At 40.5% G+C, this 18,660-nt stretch overlaps 1 long non-coding RNA gene across 1 annotated transcript; it reads right to left on the bottom strand.

The window, feature by feature from the left end:
* Window positions 1-10,830: 10,830 nt before the first annotated feature.
* On the bottom strand, window positions 10,831-18,289 carry LOC140705639 (uncharacterized). The gene is made up of 2 exons (XR_012085080.2): window positions 18,074-18,289; window positions 10,831-17,042 (listed from the first exon to the last, which is right to left on the bottom strand). It is a non-coding gene; the product is annotated as an uncharacterized LOC140705639 (long non-coding RNA).
* Between the last annotated feature and the right edge of the window lie 371 nt (window positions 18,290-18,660).

Below are 18,660 nucleotides of genomic sequence, written 5' to 3'. Positions count from 1 at the left end.
CTTGTCTCCTCCCTTATTCCTGCCCTCTGTGATCATCAGTAGATGGGTAGGAAGTCTGCTGTGACCCCAACTGGGTGGATCATCTGCTGCTTCTCCCAGCAGTAGGAAGGGGTGTGCACAAGGTGTTTCTTTGCACAGCAGTGCCAGAATCCACAGAGCTGAGGTGCTCCTCCTATGCATGAGGTGGGGTTTAAAGGGGCCTAGAGTTGGTGAGATCTGTTTTCCTGAACCAGAGATCTGTTCAGGAAAATTGGAGATATTAAAGGAACATTTTGTGAAAGATTAACATGATAAAGGACAAAAATGGGAGAGACGTCACAGAAGCAGAAGACATCAAGAAGAGGTGGCAAGAATACACAGAGGAATTAAACCATAAAGATTTGGATATCCCAGACAACCCAGATAGTGTGGTTGCTGACCTTGAGCCAGACATCCTGGAGAGTGAAGTCAAGTGGGCCTTAGAAAGCATGGCTAACAACAAGGCCAGTGGAGGTGATGGCATTCCAGCTGAACTATTTAAAATCTTAAAATATGACGCTGTTAAGGTACTACATTCAATATGCCAGCAAGTTTGGAAAACTCAACAGTGGCCAGAGGACTGGAAAAAATCAGTCTACATCCCACTCCCAAAGAAGGGCAGTGCCAAAGAATGCTCCGACTACCATACAATTGCACTCATTTCACATGTTAGCAAGGTTATGCTAAAAATCCTCCAAGGTAGGCTTCAGCAGTATGTGGACCAAGAAATCCTAGAAGTACAAGCTGGTTTTCAATGGGGCAGAGGAACTAGAGACCAAATTGCTAACATGCTCTGGATTACAGAGAAAGCCATAGAGTTCCAGAAAAACATCTACTTCTGCTTCATTAACTATGCAAAAGCCTTTGACTGTGTGGACCACAACAAACCATGGCAAGTCCTTAAAGAAATGGGAGTGCCTGATCACCTTATCCATCTCCTGAGAAACCTATATGTGGGACAGGAAGCAACAGTTAGAACTGGATATGGAAACACTGTTTGGTTCAAAACTGGGAAAGGAGTACGACAAGGCTGTATATTGTCCCCCTGCTTATTTAATTTATATGCAGAATACATCATGCGAAAGGCTGAACTGGAGGAATCCCAAGCCAGAATTAAGATTGCTGGAAGAAATATCAACAACCTCCGATATGCGGACGATAGCACTCTGATGGCAGAAAGTGAGGAGGAATTAAGGAACCTTCTAATGGGGGTGAAAGAGGCGAGTGCAAAAAACGGTCTGAAGCTCAACATCAAAAAACCAAGATCATAGTCACTGGTCCCATCATCTCCTGGCAAATAGAAGGGGAAGAGGTGGAAGATTTTACCTTCTTGGGCACCATGATCACTGCAGATGGTGACAGCAGCCACGAAGTTAAAAGACGCCTGCTTCTTGGGAGGAAAGTGATGAAAAACCTAGACAGCATCTTTAAAAGCAGAGACATCACCTTGCCAACAAAGGTCCACATAGTCAAAGCTATGGTTTTTCCTGTAGTGATGTACAGAAGTGAGAGCTAGACCACAAAGAAAGCTGAATGCCGAAGAATTGATGCTTTTGGGTTGTGGTGCTGGAGGAGACTCTTGAGAGTCCCCTGGACTGCAAGGAGAACAAACCTATCCATTTTGAAGGAAATCAACCCTGAGTGCTCACTGGAAGGACAGATCCTGAAGCTGAGGCTCCAATACTTTGGCCATCTCATGAGAAGACTCCCTGGAAACGCCCCTGATGTTAGGAAAGTGTGAAGGCAGGAGGAGAAGGGGACGGCAGAGGATGAGATGGCTGGACAGTGTCATCGAAGCAACCAACATGAATTTGACCCAACTCCGAGAGGTAGTGGAATAAAGGAGGGCCTGGCATGCTCTGGTCCATGGGGTCACCAAGAGTTGGACATGACTAAACAACAACAGCAGAGTTGGTGAGTGCAGGAGGGGAATCGGCACTGTCCAGGCAACCCTACCTGACAAACTATTCCGCTGAATTGTGACAATTACACAGGACACATTGGCTTCCCAAATTGTTGTTGCTTGATTTGCAAGTCAGAGCATAGACCTAGAAGGAAGTTTGGGCTGAGTTGCTGGAGTCAATACTGGACTTGGTGGGCAAAGTGCTTTCTCCTCTTTTCTATAAAATTCCCAGTGCTCCCCTATACAGCCTGTGATGTGCCTAGTGCAATGCTCCCCATCTTCTCCCCAAGTATTACTCCTGCCATGTGTATTATATTAGCATGTATTTGTTACATTTGTATCCCACTAGCCCTCCAATAATCTCAATATGACATATGTGGCTCCCTTCCTTCCCATATTATCCTCACAACAATCCTGCAAGGCACGTCAGAGAGAGCAGATGTGATTGGCCCAAGGTTACCTAGTATAGTTATGGCCAAATGGGGTTTTGCAACCAGATTTTAGGATTTCTAATCCAACACTCGGCCATTGGTATGAGCAGTGAGGCAATGGCCTTATGCCCTGTTTAGTTTGCCCCATAATCTGCTATTGTGTCCCTGGATTGTTTGGTTTCCCTATGTTGTGAAGATGTTTTTATTCATCCCACTTAGCAGTCTTTCCCTGCCACTGACTAGCCTTTGGGGTGTGGGAGCATATGGATTTCTGATTGTGCTCAGCTCATGGTGGTCTTTACTTTGCCAGCATTCTGGTGCACTGATCCGATGGGTAGGGCATTTTGTATTCTCTTCCATGGATGGGCATCTGCTGACCAGCAGAGGGCAAAGGCACCCTCCAGATTGTAACACTGTCCTGAGTGGTGTCAGCTGACATTCGCACAAGGTGATCATGTGACCTTGCAAACCAATGGAGACACACTAGACATGATAGAAACCCTTCTTTCTAAGGTGACCTCCACTTTTGAACAATTTGTCATTGTAGCAATAAAGAATGGTTTCCTTACACCCCTCTCATGGCCAGTCACTTGTACGTAGTCACACTTTCTCTTGTCTTATTTGCCTAATGTGTATCAGACCTCTTGCCTGCCTGTCTCTACCTCTCCTATTTCTCTACCTTGGTTCCTGTTGGTTAATCCAGCATTTTCTGGAAAAAGAAGGTGCTTAGTCTCAGCATGTGATCTGCCTGCCTGGCTTAAACCCAACTCACAACTTCTTTGAGTAATGCTGAACTGATATGTATTGGCATTTGGTTAACAGTCATCTTTTGTTTGTGAAAGGTTGACATTTAGAACAGGAACCAGACTATTAACAGTGGGTGAGCCCCATCCATCATTTCAGGCAAGCAAGAGCTGAGCAGAGCAGTGTCACAGTATCTGGTATACAATGAAACAGGCAAAGAGAGGAAATTACAGATCTGAGAACATGAGGGATTAGATTAGATCATCTTCATGATTACCTCCAGCTATGTTTGTGTGTTTCAGCAATCAAAGAAGATTCAGTTAATTAATTGGTGAAATACCGATAATTAACGGTCAAATATTTTCATACCATGAGCCTTATTCAAACCGTGAAAAGCATTTGGGTGCATAATCCTGTGTCCCATTTCCTGCAATATCTTGAATATCTTGAACTGATAACTTCAGTTCTTCCAACAGCTACAGTACTTCTAAGCGTGCACCCACTCACTTAGGACCTTTGTGAGTCACATGGAGAAGGCTTCTGCTTTGTGCAGTGCTTCCCTTCTAAGAACCTCACACATTGGCAAGATAAAAGAAAAAACAAAACAAAACCATAAACTATTCTAGCAATTTAAAGGTTAAACATTTATGTTCATGTGATCTTCTGTGGATCAAAGTCCACGTCCTCAGGTATTGGATGACAAATACATGACTTATATTTAAGGTTGCTCAGTGCTGATCCTCTAGCTTGCTGGGAATCTCCCTAGCTTCCTAGTTGCCATGAGATGCAGTGAAGGACACTGTCCTATTGGCAATTCTAAAGCAAAATTCAGATGCCTTTCTGCTTGTCTTCTGCATATAAGGCTGAGTGGGAGGGAAGACATCATATTATCCTTCAGCTCAGGTAGCAAGAAGTCTGGTTGTGTGTGGTGTATCTTCAGCCTTCATTAAAGGCTGAAGGATGCATGGCCATCTGCCAGCAATGCTGTAGCTGTGGATATTCTGTTATCATGAGGTTGGATTAGATGCCTGATTCATGAGAACTAGTATTGTAGTTGAGCTAGAGATCATGAGACAGAAGTACCAGAGCTTTTCAGTTAGTAGTAACAAGCTTCTTATTGGTTGCCTTCCTCAAGCTTTCATATCTCTTTGAGTTATAATGCAAACATTTATCATCATAGCACAAGTGAGGAACTGGGTTGAAGTCTAGTTGATGTGGGCCATAGTTCCTGAGCCAAATTCAATGATTTATTTCTCCTAAAAGTCCTAGAAAATTTATAAATACTGTACATAGAAAGTCCGTGTTATGTCTAAGCTATGTGCTGTTAAATCCCAACTGACATAGGAACTCTAATAGGGCTATCAAGGGAAGTTAAATATTTAAGTAGTGGTTTTACTGGTTCCACCCCACCCCCTAGGAGTTTCTATGGATTCAAATCCAATTTTCCAGGGGCGTAGTTTGTAACTCTATCCACTACATCTCAATGGATATAAAGGAAGCCTAGAAGTGCTTTTTACAGGACGATAGACTTATGCAAGGAGAAGGTTAGACCCAGGAAAGGCTTCAAGAAAGTTTGTGCACACAAACCAACAACAGTTGAGGTAAAGGTAAGCAGCTACAGAGTGAAGCTTCAGAAAAAGGTGCAGCTCATGAGGACAGGAAACTACTACAGTGACAGCCACACTTTGAAGTCTAAATGATTTTCTGTATTTAAAAAGGAGCATCTTTAGAACCCATTGCATTGTTTCCAAGCTTTTTCTAATTTTGGGGGGAAATCAGGAAGAAATAAATATTTCTTTAGTTGACTAGATAATTCAGTGAGTTAGGTATCTGTCTGCAGAGTTAGAAGTTGGGACCTCCCCACTGTGTCTCTCAGGAGAAGTACCAGCCTGTGTAACCTTTGGCAAACTGCACAGTCCCAGAATACTCTCAGAAGAAGAGAATGATAAACCACTTCTGAGTACTTGCTACCTGGAAAACCTTGATAAGACTCACTGATAGAGATTCATGTATTCATTTATCCACTTTGAAGTTTGGCACTTCAAAGCCCTGCCTCCTCCGGTGGGTACTCAGAGGCAGCAGTCTGACTTCCCTGCTGTGCCTCCTCTGGACACTGCCTCTGAGTGGGTGCCTGCCAGAGGAGGCAGAGCTTTGAAGTACCAAATACATGTTTGGCCGATAAACGAACCAGCACAAACCACTGAACTGGTGGCTCATGCCCATCTCTAATAACCAGAATTGATTTGTTGGCACACAATTATTATAAAAGATTTCTTGAATGACTTTTGAAATTCTTATTATAGTAGCAGAAAACACTTTTTGTATTTTACAAAAAGCTAACCATTCTGAACAGGACCTGGATAGTTTCTCACTCAGTACTGGTTGCTCTGTATAATACATTGTTTCTACTAGCATTTTTTATTATTCAGATATGATGTTTGACTGTATTAAAAACCCTTTTGTTGCTGAAAACATGGAAAGCAAAACAAAGAAAGCAAAACAAAATAAAGAAAAAATGAAGAGAAAGCCTTAGGTATCTGGATGATTAGCTTCCTTAGCTCTCTGGTTCCCAATAATGCAGGGACGACAATCTGACAGCCATAAATATGATATGTAAAACAGCTAAAGAACTTGGCCTATTGCTAATGATAAATTTCATTTCTTTCTAGGAATTCAATGGACAACCTGCATAAAACAGAGACCAGTGAAAATTCACAGGTTAGCTTTTTGTATGAACCACGGGGGCAGATGCTAACTGGCTTCTTGGTTTTTCTCAAAAAAAAAAAAAATCAGAATAACCAGAAAGGAAAGGGAGCATCTTCTATGACCACTCCTCTCCTGGTTTTGACATAGCTCTATTCCTCTTGCAGATTTGTGTTGCTAGGAGAGGTGGAGGAGGGGGGGGGAAGGAAAGGAAGGAAAGAAAACCAACTCAGCCTTAGCATAATGATTATGCATAGATCTATTGTGTATTCAGACCAAGTCCACCTGCTGGACCTAACTAGAAACTGCACCATTTTATTACATTGCTTGGTAAATACCTGGACATAAAATAATGAACTGTATTATTGTATGTGTCTTCCTGTCTTGGTAAATATACTTACATTTATAAGGAAGAGAGACATTAGAATTCAGTAGTAAAACCCCACAAATTTTACAGCTAGCAAAATGCAGATTTTACTATTGGTTCTCAAAAGTGGGCATTTTAAGGGGTGGTGTGGACAGTTGCTATGGGAGCAAAAGCTCTTTCCACTGTATCTTGCTAGAGCCAGAAAAAAAAAACATTGCCAAATGTTGTTCTGGTTGCTGGTCCTGGGAACTAGGAAACAATGCAACAACCATTTTTGTCAAAAACAGTGGCTCATGTTTCAAATATAGATCTTGTGCGGCCATGTATCCAGACTCTCTCTCTCTCTCTCTCTCTCTCTCTCTCTCTCTCTCTCTCTCTCTCAACCTCCACCTCGCTAAACCAAGAGAGAGATTAAGTTCATGTTGGTCATTACTACTTAGTACATCTGAATTAGAATAGTTCAGATGTACTAAGAATTAGTATTTTCCCTAGGAATACTGTACTAATTATTCCCCATCTAACATTATCCACACAAGATGACCAAACAAGGTGATCTCCCAAGTTCAAGCAACACACAATCCAAGTTCAACTTCTTTTTTTCCCCTGTGGTGTAGCAGAGGGTTCTGGGAAAGAGTGATGAGTAAGTCACAAACTGCTGCAATATCACAGAAAGTCCTGGAGTGTGCCTTTCAAAGTGCGTGATGCAACCTCTTCCCTTAGCCACCTCTTAGTTTATGAGACAGTTCCCAGAATGTACAGTACATTACACTGGCTTGAATTTGACCATTGTGAATGCATTCAGTACTTCAAAAATAGGGTAGTTGTCTGTTGTTCTTTAGTCATTAAGTTGTGTCCAACTCTTTGTGATCCCGTGAACCAGAACACACTGGGCCCTCCTGTCTTCCACTGCCTTCTGGAGTTTGGTCAAATTCATGTTGGCAGTTTCGATGAAACTGTCCAACCATCTCATTCTCTGTCATCTCCTTCTCCTCTTGCCCTCAAATGTTCCCAACATCTGGGTCTTTTCCAGGGAGTCTTCTCTTCTCATAAGATGGCCAAAGTACTGGAGTCCCAGCTTCAGGATCTGTCCTTCCAGTGAGCACTCAGGATTGATTTCCTTCAAAATGGATAGGTTTGTTCTATCTGCAGTCCAGGGGACTTTCAAGAGTCACCTCTAGCACCACGATTCAGAAGCATCAATTCTTTGGTGGTCAGCCTTCTTTATGATCCAGCTCTCACTTCCATACATCGCTACTGGAAAAACCATAGCTTTGACTATGTGGACCTTTGTCGGCAAGGTGATGTCTCTGCTTTTTAAGATGCTGTCTAGGTTTGTCATCGCTTTCCTCCCAAGAAGCAAGTGTCTTTTAAATTTGCTGTCACCATCTGCAGTGATCATGGAGCCCAAGAAAGTAAAATCTGTCACTGCCTCCATATCTTCTCCTTCTATTTGCCAGGAGGTTCTGGGACCACTGGCCATGATCTTAGGGGGTTTTTTTATGTTGAGTTTCAGACCGTTTTTTGCACTCGCCTCTTTCACCCTCATTACAAGTTTCTTTAATTCCTCTTCACTTTCTGCCACCAGAGTGGTATCATCCGCATATCGGAGGTTGTTGATATTTCTTCCAGCAATCTTAATTCCAGTTTGGGATTCATGCAGTCCTGCCTTTAGCATGATGTATTCTGCATATAAGTTAAATAAGCAGGGAGACAATATACAGCCTTGTCGTACTCCTTGCCCAATTTTGAACCAATCAGTTGTTTCATGTCCAGTTCTAACTGTTGCTCCTGTCCCACATATAGATTTCTCAGGAGATAGATAAGGTGGTCAGGCACTCCCATTTCTTTAAGGAGTTGCCATAGTTTGCTGTGGTCCACACAGTCAAAGACTTTCGCCTAGTCAATGAAGCAGAAGTAGATGTTTTTCTGGAACTCTCTGGCTTTCTCCATAATCCAGCACATGTTAGTAGTTGTCTTCTGTTCAGCAAAAGTAAACAAACAAGGCTAACTGATTTTCTGGTCCTGGACAAGGGCTGTTGAGCAGCTTTACTATTTTTTTCCACAACTTTGGGTAGTAGAGCAGTAGTGGGCAGGACTAGTTGTCTTAGGGTATTTCCACCACATCTACATTTTCTGGAAGGATGATAGGGCATCTTCCTCTTCCGTCCCTTGTCTCTTGTCTGAATCCATGCTTACTCCAGCTTTAATCCGAAGTCATATAACTTATAAATAAATGGTTAGCTTTCTGAGCACCAGGCACATTGATCTAAAAAGATAAGTAATCTGAGAGCAAATAAGGACTTGGTAAGTAAGCAATAGCAGTGCCAGTAGCTTGGGAAACAAATATAAGTAAACAGCTTTCTCTTTAATTTGATTTATGGATATAGCACTTTTAATATGGAAAGCACTTCACAATATTTATTTAGTTTACCCTCACAACAGCCCATACAATGCAGCCTGTAGATCATGATAATTCCCCTTTTAAAGATGAGAAATTAAGACTGAGAAACAATGATTTGCTCAAGCCCTTGGCATTGTTGGTTAGAGATGGTAGTTTAGTGTCTTCCATCTGTATAAACAACTATGCATACATTTCCTCATTTGACCTACTTACCTTTTCTCACCATTTTCTATTTTTGGATGCTATCCAAAGAAAATTGAATATGAAGGAATTTGGTGGGAATTACTCGTGAGTACATTTGATCAGTGTCTGCCCAAGTCTGCCATGGCTTTCCCTTCTGAGCTGATGCACAAAATCAACCAGTTTCAGACTTGGGTTTAATGACAGCTGGGCCAGCATAATATTCTGACTTATAGCATCCACCAGAAGAAAGTGCCAAAGCAGAACTGCTGTAGAACATTAAGAAGATAAAAATCAAGACTACAGAAGAACTACATTATTTTAATCATGATTGAACTTAAATAGTGAAAGATTTTGTATGCCTTGATTCAGTCATCAATCCAATTGGAGACTGCAGTTAAGAAATCAGAAGACTGATACTCAGAAGGGCATCAATGAAGGAATTAGAGAAGATAATCCAATATAAGGATGTATCACTGAAGGCCAAAACCAAGATCATCCACAAGATCATCCCGTATTCCTGATGACCATGCATGGGCATGAAAGCTGGACAATTAAAGAAAACTGACAGGAAACCAAAATAGATTTGTTTGAAATATGGTGCCGGAGAAGAGTTTTGCAGACATGCTGGAAAGATGAACAAGTGGGTCCTAGATCGAACCAAGCCTGAACTATCTCTAGAGAGAAAAATGATGAAATTGAGGCTGCCCTACTTCGGGCACATCATGAGAAAGCAAGATTCTTTGGAAAAGACCAAATTGCTGGGAAAGGTGGAAGGGAGCAGGAAAAGAGGGAGACCAAATGTGAGATGCATTGACTCCATAAAGGAAGCCACAGGCTTGAATTTGCAAGTGTTGAGCAGGGCTGTTGAGGACAGGACATTTTGGAGATCACTAATTCATAGGGTTGTGACACATTAGTGACTTAACGGCACAAGAGAACAAGTACAAGCATCAACCTGATTTCGTGCAACCGTCTTACACTTTGCAGCACTATTCTTGCATGTACCGTCCTAGAAACTATAATCTTAGTAAGACTGGACAGAGGATGACATTGTGACAGGCATAGAAGAAGACAGACAGGTTGTGATACAGGCACGGTGAGGGAAGTACTTGGGAAATGACATCGGCATAATCTTAAAGGCTTTCTAACCAACCAGTTGGCACAATTCCACAGGCCTGAGCATGTAGGTACAATCTCTTACAATGGGACTGCAACTGCCATGAAGAAAAGGAGGTCAAACGTTTAAAACAGAAGACCGAAAAAACAGTTCAATCAAAGTTACTGCCATCCTGTAAGGCTATGGAGACAACATAATTACAAATTTAAACAGTTTACATTTTAGTCAGTGCTGGCATGTCAGGCAGAAACAAAATGTAAATAAATAAATAAATAAATAAATAAATAAATAAATAAATAAATAAATAAATAAATAAATAAATAAATAAATAAATAAATAAATAAATAAATAAATAAATAAATAAATAAATAAATAAGGAGGCAAAAACGTTGTGGCATCTTAGAGACTAACTACTGTATCATAATGTGAGCTTTTGTGGACAAGTCCACTTCTTCAGACATCTAAATCTTGTAAGAAGAAATGAACTGGTATGATATACCAGATGGGTGGGATATAAATCAAATAAATAAATTAAATAAATAAATAAATAAGCTTGTTCACAAAAGCTCATATTAAAATATAGCAGTTAGTCTTTAAGGTGTCATAAACATTTCTGTCTTTTTTAAAATTTTTGTTTTGTTTTTGCCTGACATAAAATCTTATGTCTTTTTCATATAAATAAAAAGATACCTAATAGCATTGGCACCATTATGGATTCATTATAATTATTACAATCAGAATTCATTTCTGTTTTGTCTTCTGTGTTTTTTGTGACGTGACTCTTCTGGGACTTCAAGTTCATTACTAATTGTTTGATTATTAATTTAGCTGGCACATATCTGTTCTCCTTGGGTTGATCAAATAAGAGCTCTTTCTTCATGGCTACCATGGCTGTACTGTATTTGCTTTTTGGACACTTCTGTTATTATGATTTTTTTTTCAGTGCCACAGGAGTTCAGAATGTGTGTGTGTGTGTGTGTGTGTGTGTGTGTGTGTGTGTGTGTGTGTGTGTGTGTGTGTGTGTGTGTGTGTGTGTGTGTGTGTGTGTGTGTGTGTGTGTGTGTGTGTGTGTGAGAGAGAGAGAGAGAGAGAGAGAGAGAGAGAGAGAACAATATGGAAAGCCTTTTACAGTAATTCCTTTTCTTTTTGCATTGCTATTTTCTTTTAGAAGCAAAAGTTTCTAATCCCTCAAACGAGCTAGCTTCCAAGTCCTAGAAGACTCCTCAAAAGGCTAGGTGTTACAGAGTTAGCTGGAAGGGAGAAGCAGAAATGTCCTCAGAATCATCCTGGACAGATACAGAAACCAGATTCTGGTGTTCAAAGTTTCAAAATGAAAACCGTCGACTTTTACAATGGAAAGGGGAGAAATGGGAAAACATGCAGAAGCTGCAAACTGGAGATAGTGGTTGCTATCTTGTTGCTTAGTGTGGTAAGTCACAGCTAGAGTAGGTCCATCACTCAACAAATCACCATCATACAGTAGTTGCAATTTACTGCACTAAGCAACAGGGTTTCAGCCAGTGTCTTCTGAACATCTTGCAAATGTCCATGATTGAGGTAGTGTGGCAGAGCAGGCTAAACAGTGTTGCTTGGGAGCTGGTTAAGGTGCAATATGCCATTTGGTGCGATCCACACATCCAAATGGTATATTAGAGTTTAAGTGACTCTATTTGGTCCGGATCCTTCCAGTTTTACAGTAATTTCTGATACCAAGAAGTGGTTTAATAAGTATGCCACTTCAGGATACCAGCATACCGAACACTTCCTCATTTCCTCAGTGGAAGGGGAATGGAAATGAATATTTTTTTTACACTGTAATAATCATTGCTGATGTGCTGCACCACTTGTTATATTTTTAAAAACTATTTTCTTTGCCTTTTCGGAAGGGCTGATTGAAAAACTGTCAGCAGCTGAATCCACAAAACAGCCCCTCTGCCAAGGAGCAAAGGAAGTATTAAATTTGATGATATCCTGAAGTAGTTGGTATCAAACATTCAAACTGGAAGGAACCTTGGCAGCCTGAAGGCTTGCTTTTTTTCCATTTCCTGTTATCTTGCATGCTGGAAATGGACCAAACTAGAACAATCCTACCTGAAACAAAAAAAAGTCGAAGCTTCTGACATGGGCTCAGAAAGGGGTGGGAAGGAATCCTCTGGGAACTATTTGGTTCACTCCAGTGATTACACTGTGTGATTGCCAGAAAAGGAATGAACCAACCCATCCCTGCAGTGGACCAAACAGCGTGACAAATGCTTGTCTTATTGCACTTGTATCAAGATGTCTATTGACACAACAAAGCTCTATTTCACAAAATCCAGGGATTTTCAGTTAGGTAAGGTACAAAAAAGTCTATGCAACACTGTTCTGGTGCTGTGGTTCACCAGACTGTGTATTCCAGGGTTCCAGAGGCTACTGTCATGAGAGTTACAGTATTGTTAAATTGCTATAACTAGAGTATGTAGTATAGACACATTGATACATAGATATATTGTAAGCCTGGTATATGCTCAGTTGGAAGCTGATGTCAGAGTGCTGTCCCATTGGCTGAGGAAGGTAGTCTTTTGCAACCTGGAGCCCTCCAGAAGTTGTTGTTGTTTAGTCGTTAAGTCGTGACCGACTCTTCGTGACCCCATGGACCAGAGCACGCCAGGCCATCCTGTCTTCCACTGCCTCCCGGATTTTGGTCAAATTCATGTTGGCAGTTTCGATGAAACTGTCCAACCATCTTGTCCTCTCTCGTCCCCTTCTCCTCTTGCCCTCAAACGTTCCCAACATCTGGGTCTTTTCCAAGGAGTCTTCTCTTCTCATGAGATGGCCAAAGTATTGGAACCTCAACTTCAGGATATGTCCTTCCAGTGAGCACCCAGGCTTGATTTACTTCAAAATGTTTGTTCTCTTTGCAGTCCAGGGGACTCTCAAGAGTCTCCTCCAGTACCACAATTGAAATGCATCAATTCTTTGGCGGTCAGCCTTCTTTATGGTCCAGTCTCACTTCTATACATTGCTACTGGAAAAATCATAGCTTTGAGTATGTGGACCTTTATCGGCAAGGTGATGTCTCTGCTTTTTAACATGCTGTCTAGGTTTGTCATCACTTTCCTCCCAAGAAGCAGGCATCTTTTAATTTCGTGGCTGCTGTCACCATCTGCAGTGATCATGGAGCCCAAGAAAGTAAAATCTGTCACTGCCTCCATATCTTCCCCTTCTGTTTGCCAGGAGGTGATGGGAACAGTGGCCATGATATTAGGTTTTTGATGTTGAGCTTCAGACCATTTTTTGCGCTCTCCTCTTTCACCTTCATTAAGAGGCTCTTTAATTCCTCCTCACTTTCTGCCATCAGAGTGGTATCATCTGCATATCTGAGGTTGTTGATATTTCTTCCGGCAATCTTAATTCCGGCTTGGGATTTATGCAGTCCTGCCTTTCACATGATGTATTCTGCATATAAATAAGCAGAGAGACAACAGACAGCCTTGTCATACTCTTTTCCCAATTTTGAACTAATCAGGTGTTCCATATCCAGTTCTAACTGTTGCTTCCTGTCCCACATATAGATTTTTCAAGAGGTAGATAAGGTGGTCAGGCACTCCCATTTCTTTAAGGACTTGCCATAGTTTGCTGTGGTCCACACAGTCAAAGGCTTTTGCTTAGTCAATGAAGCAGAAGTAGATGTTTTTCTGGAATTCTCTGGCTTTCTCCATAATCCAGCGCATGTTAGCAATTTGGTCTCTAGTTCTTCTGCCCCTTTGAAATCCAGCTTGTACTTCTGGGCATTCTCAGTCCACATAGTGCTGAAGCCTACCTTGGAGGATTTTGAGCATAACCTTACTAGCATGTGAAATCAGTGCAATGAGTACAGTTGTACAGGACTGTAACTCCCCTCTCCTTGTGCGACACAGCATGATATGTCTGTAGGGTTCCAAGTGGGGGAAGACAATTACAATATTTATGTCAGATCTTTCTATGTTTATTGTTTCATCCCACCACCTGCCAACTGCAGGAAATAATGTCACATAGCCTTCTTCTGTTTTGGCTGGAAAAGGGGTTCAATATGCCCTCCAAGCTGGGTCCCTCCTCTGGGAAGTAAGGTTCACAGTTCAGTCTCCTTAACCAGCATGACTGAAAATGAGTCATTGAAGAGACCACTTCTCCTGCAATTAGGTGGGACCTAGTATTTAAAGTATGTTCATTTCAGTTAATTATGTGCCTGCTAACGTAAGAAAGGATCCCCTTAGATATTTGTCTGTCAGTGAAATGAATGCATTGTTTTGCTGAATCAGAACTACAAGGTGTATGACAAAAGCATTTCTCTAAATCTTACTGTGTCATGCATGCAAATAATCATCATGCGCACAAATAAATCTTTGTGATAATTTCTGTATCCAGCATCTGTTTTCCTTGGAGCCTGGAGACCTCTGGATAGAAATGCTAATAACCATAGCAATATTATTTGCTCATTTTGAATATTTTTCTAAGTTGTTTTGCAAGATAGGTTTCCTGACATTCCAGGTCTTGTACAAACACATCCCCAGATTTTGGAACTCAGTCTGACTAATCCTGCTGCTTCTCTGAATATTTCTGCTGTTTCTCTTTCTGGTTCTCCCTGCCTTTCCACAGGTTAACAGAATGAAGGATCTGGCCATTATGCTGGCCTAAAATTACACAGTGAAACAATTCTTTAAAGTCACAAAACTGATAGCTCAAATGAGTCTTATAAAGCAGACATTAGGTAAAAATTAAAGATAAATAGCTTTGCAATTTGTATGACCATAATTTCCAGAATCTTTGAAAGTGAGTACTGATCAGCATACTAGAAAAGGAGGCTAAACACATCAGTTGTATGTGTAATGTAGCATGTATTTGTAATTTGGGTGGGCTTATTTATATTTAAATATTATTTTAAACATTAAAACATAATGTGAATGGTGGTAAACTGCAAGTAACTTGACTATTAGCAAATTTTAATTGGCCATAATTTATTTTTTGTATCCAGACATCTTTTTCTTGCACATTTCATATTGCTTTATTAGATCTGTTTTTCCTTATATTTGAGCATTCATACCATCTGGAATTTTGCAACATTCTGTTTATGTTCCATTTTTTTCATACATCACATAACAAAAAGCAAAAATATCTTCTTTTGTTGTTTTTCTTCTCTTTGACTGAATCATTTGTCTAATTCCCAAGCCAAAAAGTGGTGCAGGTAAAATTTTTGTACTGAAAGAGACAGATTTGCACAATTTTACCTTTGTGAATGAGTATCAGTTTAGGTAGAATTGTTTAGTGGTTTCAGTAATTTAGTCAACATTGAGTCAGGAGGCTCTAATTCTCTTCTCTTTCTTAAGGTAGCCTTGGGCAAAGTGCTTAATCACTGTCTGTTTCCCCATCTACGAAACTAAGATAATAATGTTTGCTCTTTTGTAAAACCATTTTGATACATTTGGATGAAGCCAGCTTGTGTTTGTGCAGAATTTCCTGGGGCTCCCCAACTTTTTGCCAGGCCAAGAAGCAGAACTTTTAGTGGTGCCTCTGGGCACAATGCATGTTCTTCAAAGGGGAACTTTGTCTTTTTGTCTTGTGCATCTTCGTAGTCAGTCATGTGGTTCGTGTTCAGTACAGAATGAATCCTTGCAAATCCATACAGAACACTGTGCATCACAATCACTAACACCCTCACTTAGCTTTTGTACTACTGAAATCATGATATGCAGGATTCCAAGACCCAAGAAAATGCAAACTAGAGCTGTTAACAATAGCACAACCAGATACTGGCTGGAATCCTAGGTACTGTGCTATAACTCAACATTATACCTGTGGTAGCTACAATAATGGCAATGTGGAAGTGCTATTTACAAAGCACTTCTGCTGGCTCACTGGGCAATTGGTTGTAATGGGAACCACATGACTAATTGTGGAACTGCACAATCTGCTTTGTCTGACTATAACACTTGGCAAAGCTACTCTAGCATAACTTTACATTACACCACAATGAACTAGATTCCATCTACTAACTACATATAGCAGAAATATTCTGTTCTAGAGTTTAGAAAACTTACTTTCTCAGTAACATTTCCTACATAAAAGTTCAATCAATCAATCAATCAATCAATCAATCAGTAAATAAATAAATACTTCTGAATCTACAAGATATTTTGGCATATGCATCCATAATTTCAACATGTTCAAAAGTTCTCATCTATCTGTTTGTCTGGCTGCCTGTCCATCTGTCTCGGACAGTCATCCTCTTCCACCATGTGCAATTTGTAAGGGAGGCCTAGGGTTTCACATTTCCTCAAGCATTTTGCATTTGTGGATTTATTAGCATAGGTTTGTACCAATAGTGTTACATACCATTGATGCAATAATTATATCTGTATCCTCCCCTTACTTTTTTCTGGAAGTGAGAAGCGGGATGCCCCCTACTTCCTGAGGACAATTTCATATGAACCAAATGCCATCCAAGTTACAACATCTGAACTCTTGAATCAAAAAATGTTAGGAACCCATTTGTGTTTGTGGATGAAAATCTAATTTGTCAGATTCATTAAATATCTTCCGCTGCAGGTATGTATAATAACTTAATAATCTTAGAATTGTAGAACTATAACGGACCCTATGGATCATCGAGTCAAGCCCCTGTCAATGAGATACAGTGGGGAATTGGACTCCCAAAAGCTGTCTCTGCAGCCAAAATGTATGTGTACATTTATGTAAATACATACTGACAGAAACAATCTGAAAATCATATACCAAAGTCCAAGTCAATTTCAATTCAATTACAGTTTACACAAATGCAGAAAAACATTATTCCCAACAACAGGATCTGGTCATAAGAAAATCTTCTTAGCCTAGTCTCATAATATACTGTCTCTATGCAGACTGAGACAAAGAGAATCAAGTTCTAACTCTCCAGTGTTGAGCTGTTCCTCTGTAAACCTTAAAGATATCTAAAATCTAGATGAGGTCCTAGAGAGGTGTAATTAGTAAGTAAGAGCCATAGGAGTTCCAAGCTGGGCTGAGCCCATGATGGAGGACAATTCTTTTCTCTTGCACTATTTTCTCAAACAAAAACTTCACCCCAAGCTACCATTCTCATCATTCTGTCACTCTCTTTCTCCTGATGGAGGAAATAAGTAGTATGTGGTAGGGTGGTGGTGGTGAACTGGTGGCTTTTCCTAGGAAAAAAAGAGATAGGAGGAAAAGGTTACACAGTGTAGCAGTTCTGACATGGATTAGCTGTGACCTCCACCCCTGCAGCTGCTATCTGCAAAACTTTAAAGAGCACAGAAATATATTCACACATCTCCACAATCACGTTTATCTCAGCCTTAAGGCATAAGTCTCACTGAATGTGACAAGGTGTACTTTTTAGCCAATTAATATGTTATCCCATCTTTCTTCGATTGCAGCTCTTAAAAAAGCACACACGAGATTCTGTTGTGGTTGTGCAGCCAGACCCATCCCAGACCCACATCCACTTAGCAATATCACCACAAACCTTAATGCCTGGGGACCTTACTTGCTAAGTATACATGAGCAAATATTTTTACCAATGTGCTCTGCAGAATCTTTCAAGTTGATGCCAATGGCTGTTTGAGAAAGGGGCAAAGCCTGGAAAAGTTACTTTTTGGAACTGTATCTCTCAGAATCCTGACAGTGGCCAAGCTAGCTAGAGAATTCTGGCAACTGCACAAGTAAATTCTCCACATTCTGTAAAATGGAAATGTTTTCTGTGTGTATCTAACAATTGTGTCCTCATTCTTCATCCTATGCTACATTATTTGTGTTCCTCAATTTTTTTCAAAAGTATTTGTGCATTTCTTAATAAATGCAACATGGTGTATTAGATAGAGTGTGGGACTAAGACTCAGGAAACCTGGGTTGAAATCCCCATTCTGCCATTGAAATTCAGTAGGAGGTGGGAATGGTAAACCACTCCTTTAACATCTCATGTATCTTGAAAACTCTATGAAAGTTGCCATAAATCAGAAACAGCTTGATAGCACAAAACAGCAACATTTTCCCCGCAAACTCCACAGAACTCAATTTGACCAAAGGTCAAAGTTGTAATTGAAATCTCTTTCTTCCCAGTGACCTTCATGAATCCTTTTCTTTTATCCCAAATTTTCTCCAAGGAAAGAGAAAACACAGCAAAACTCCCCCCCACCCCCGGTTAGGTGGGTTAAAGTAGGAAACAGTTGATTACCCCCTAATCATCCAGTGAACTTCATGGCTTAATACTGTATAGATTTCAAATCCTGGCCCTGGCTATTCTACCACTCTGGCTCTTCCATCTTCCATCTGGATTCTGGAGTGATCAATAATAAAAACAGATATTAAAGGATACCAAAGATTTGGCTCTTGTTCTTAGTACTCTTGATGACCTTGAGTGACCTCCATGACTTTGTCTCCTTGGAGCAAAGCTTGTGAAGTTTAGGTTGTAGGGCTGCCCACTGCATACCATAATCCTTTGAGTCCCTCCTCATGGCTCAAGTTCATTGTGTATGTAAGAAGCCACTCTTGCTCAACACTCTTCACCCACATCTCTCACAAGTTGTTGTGAGGACAAGTAAACGAGGTCACAACCGCAGTGGAACACTTTGTACACTGGCAAAATGCTACAGGAAGGGGGTGGATCTCAGGAATACTTGGAAAATTCTTAAAACAATGAAACCCTGAGATGAATATCTATGATTTTAAGTCTTTAGTACTGTACTGTATATGTATATCTATATCCACACACACACACACATAACTGTAACAAATAAGAAATCTCAGCACTTGCAAATTACA

This window comes from Pogona vitticeps, chromosome 3 (genome assembly GCF_051106095.1).
Source record: "Pogona vitticeps strain Pit_001003342236 chromosome 3, PviZW2.1, whole genome shotgun sequence".
In the NCBI taxonomy this organism is placed as follows: Eukaryota; Metazoa; Chordata; class Lepidosauria; order Squamata; family Agamidae; genus Pogona; species Pogona vitticeps.
The sequence above is the reverse complement of the archived record's forward strand: the minus strand, read 5'-3'. Positions and strand labels throughout refer to the sequence as shown.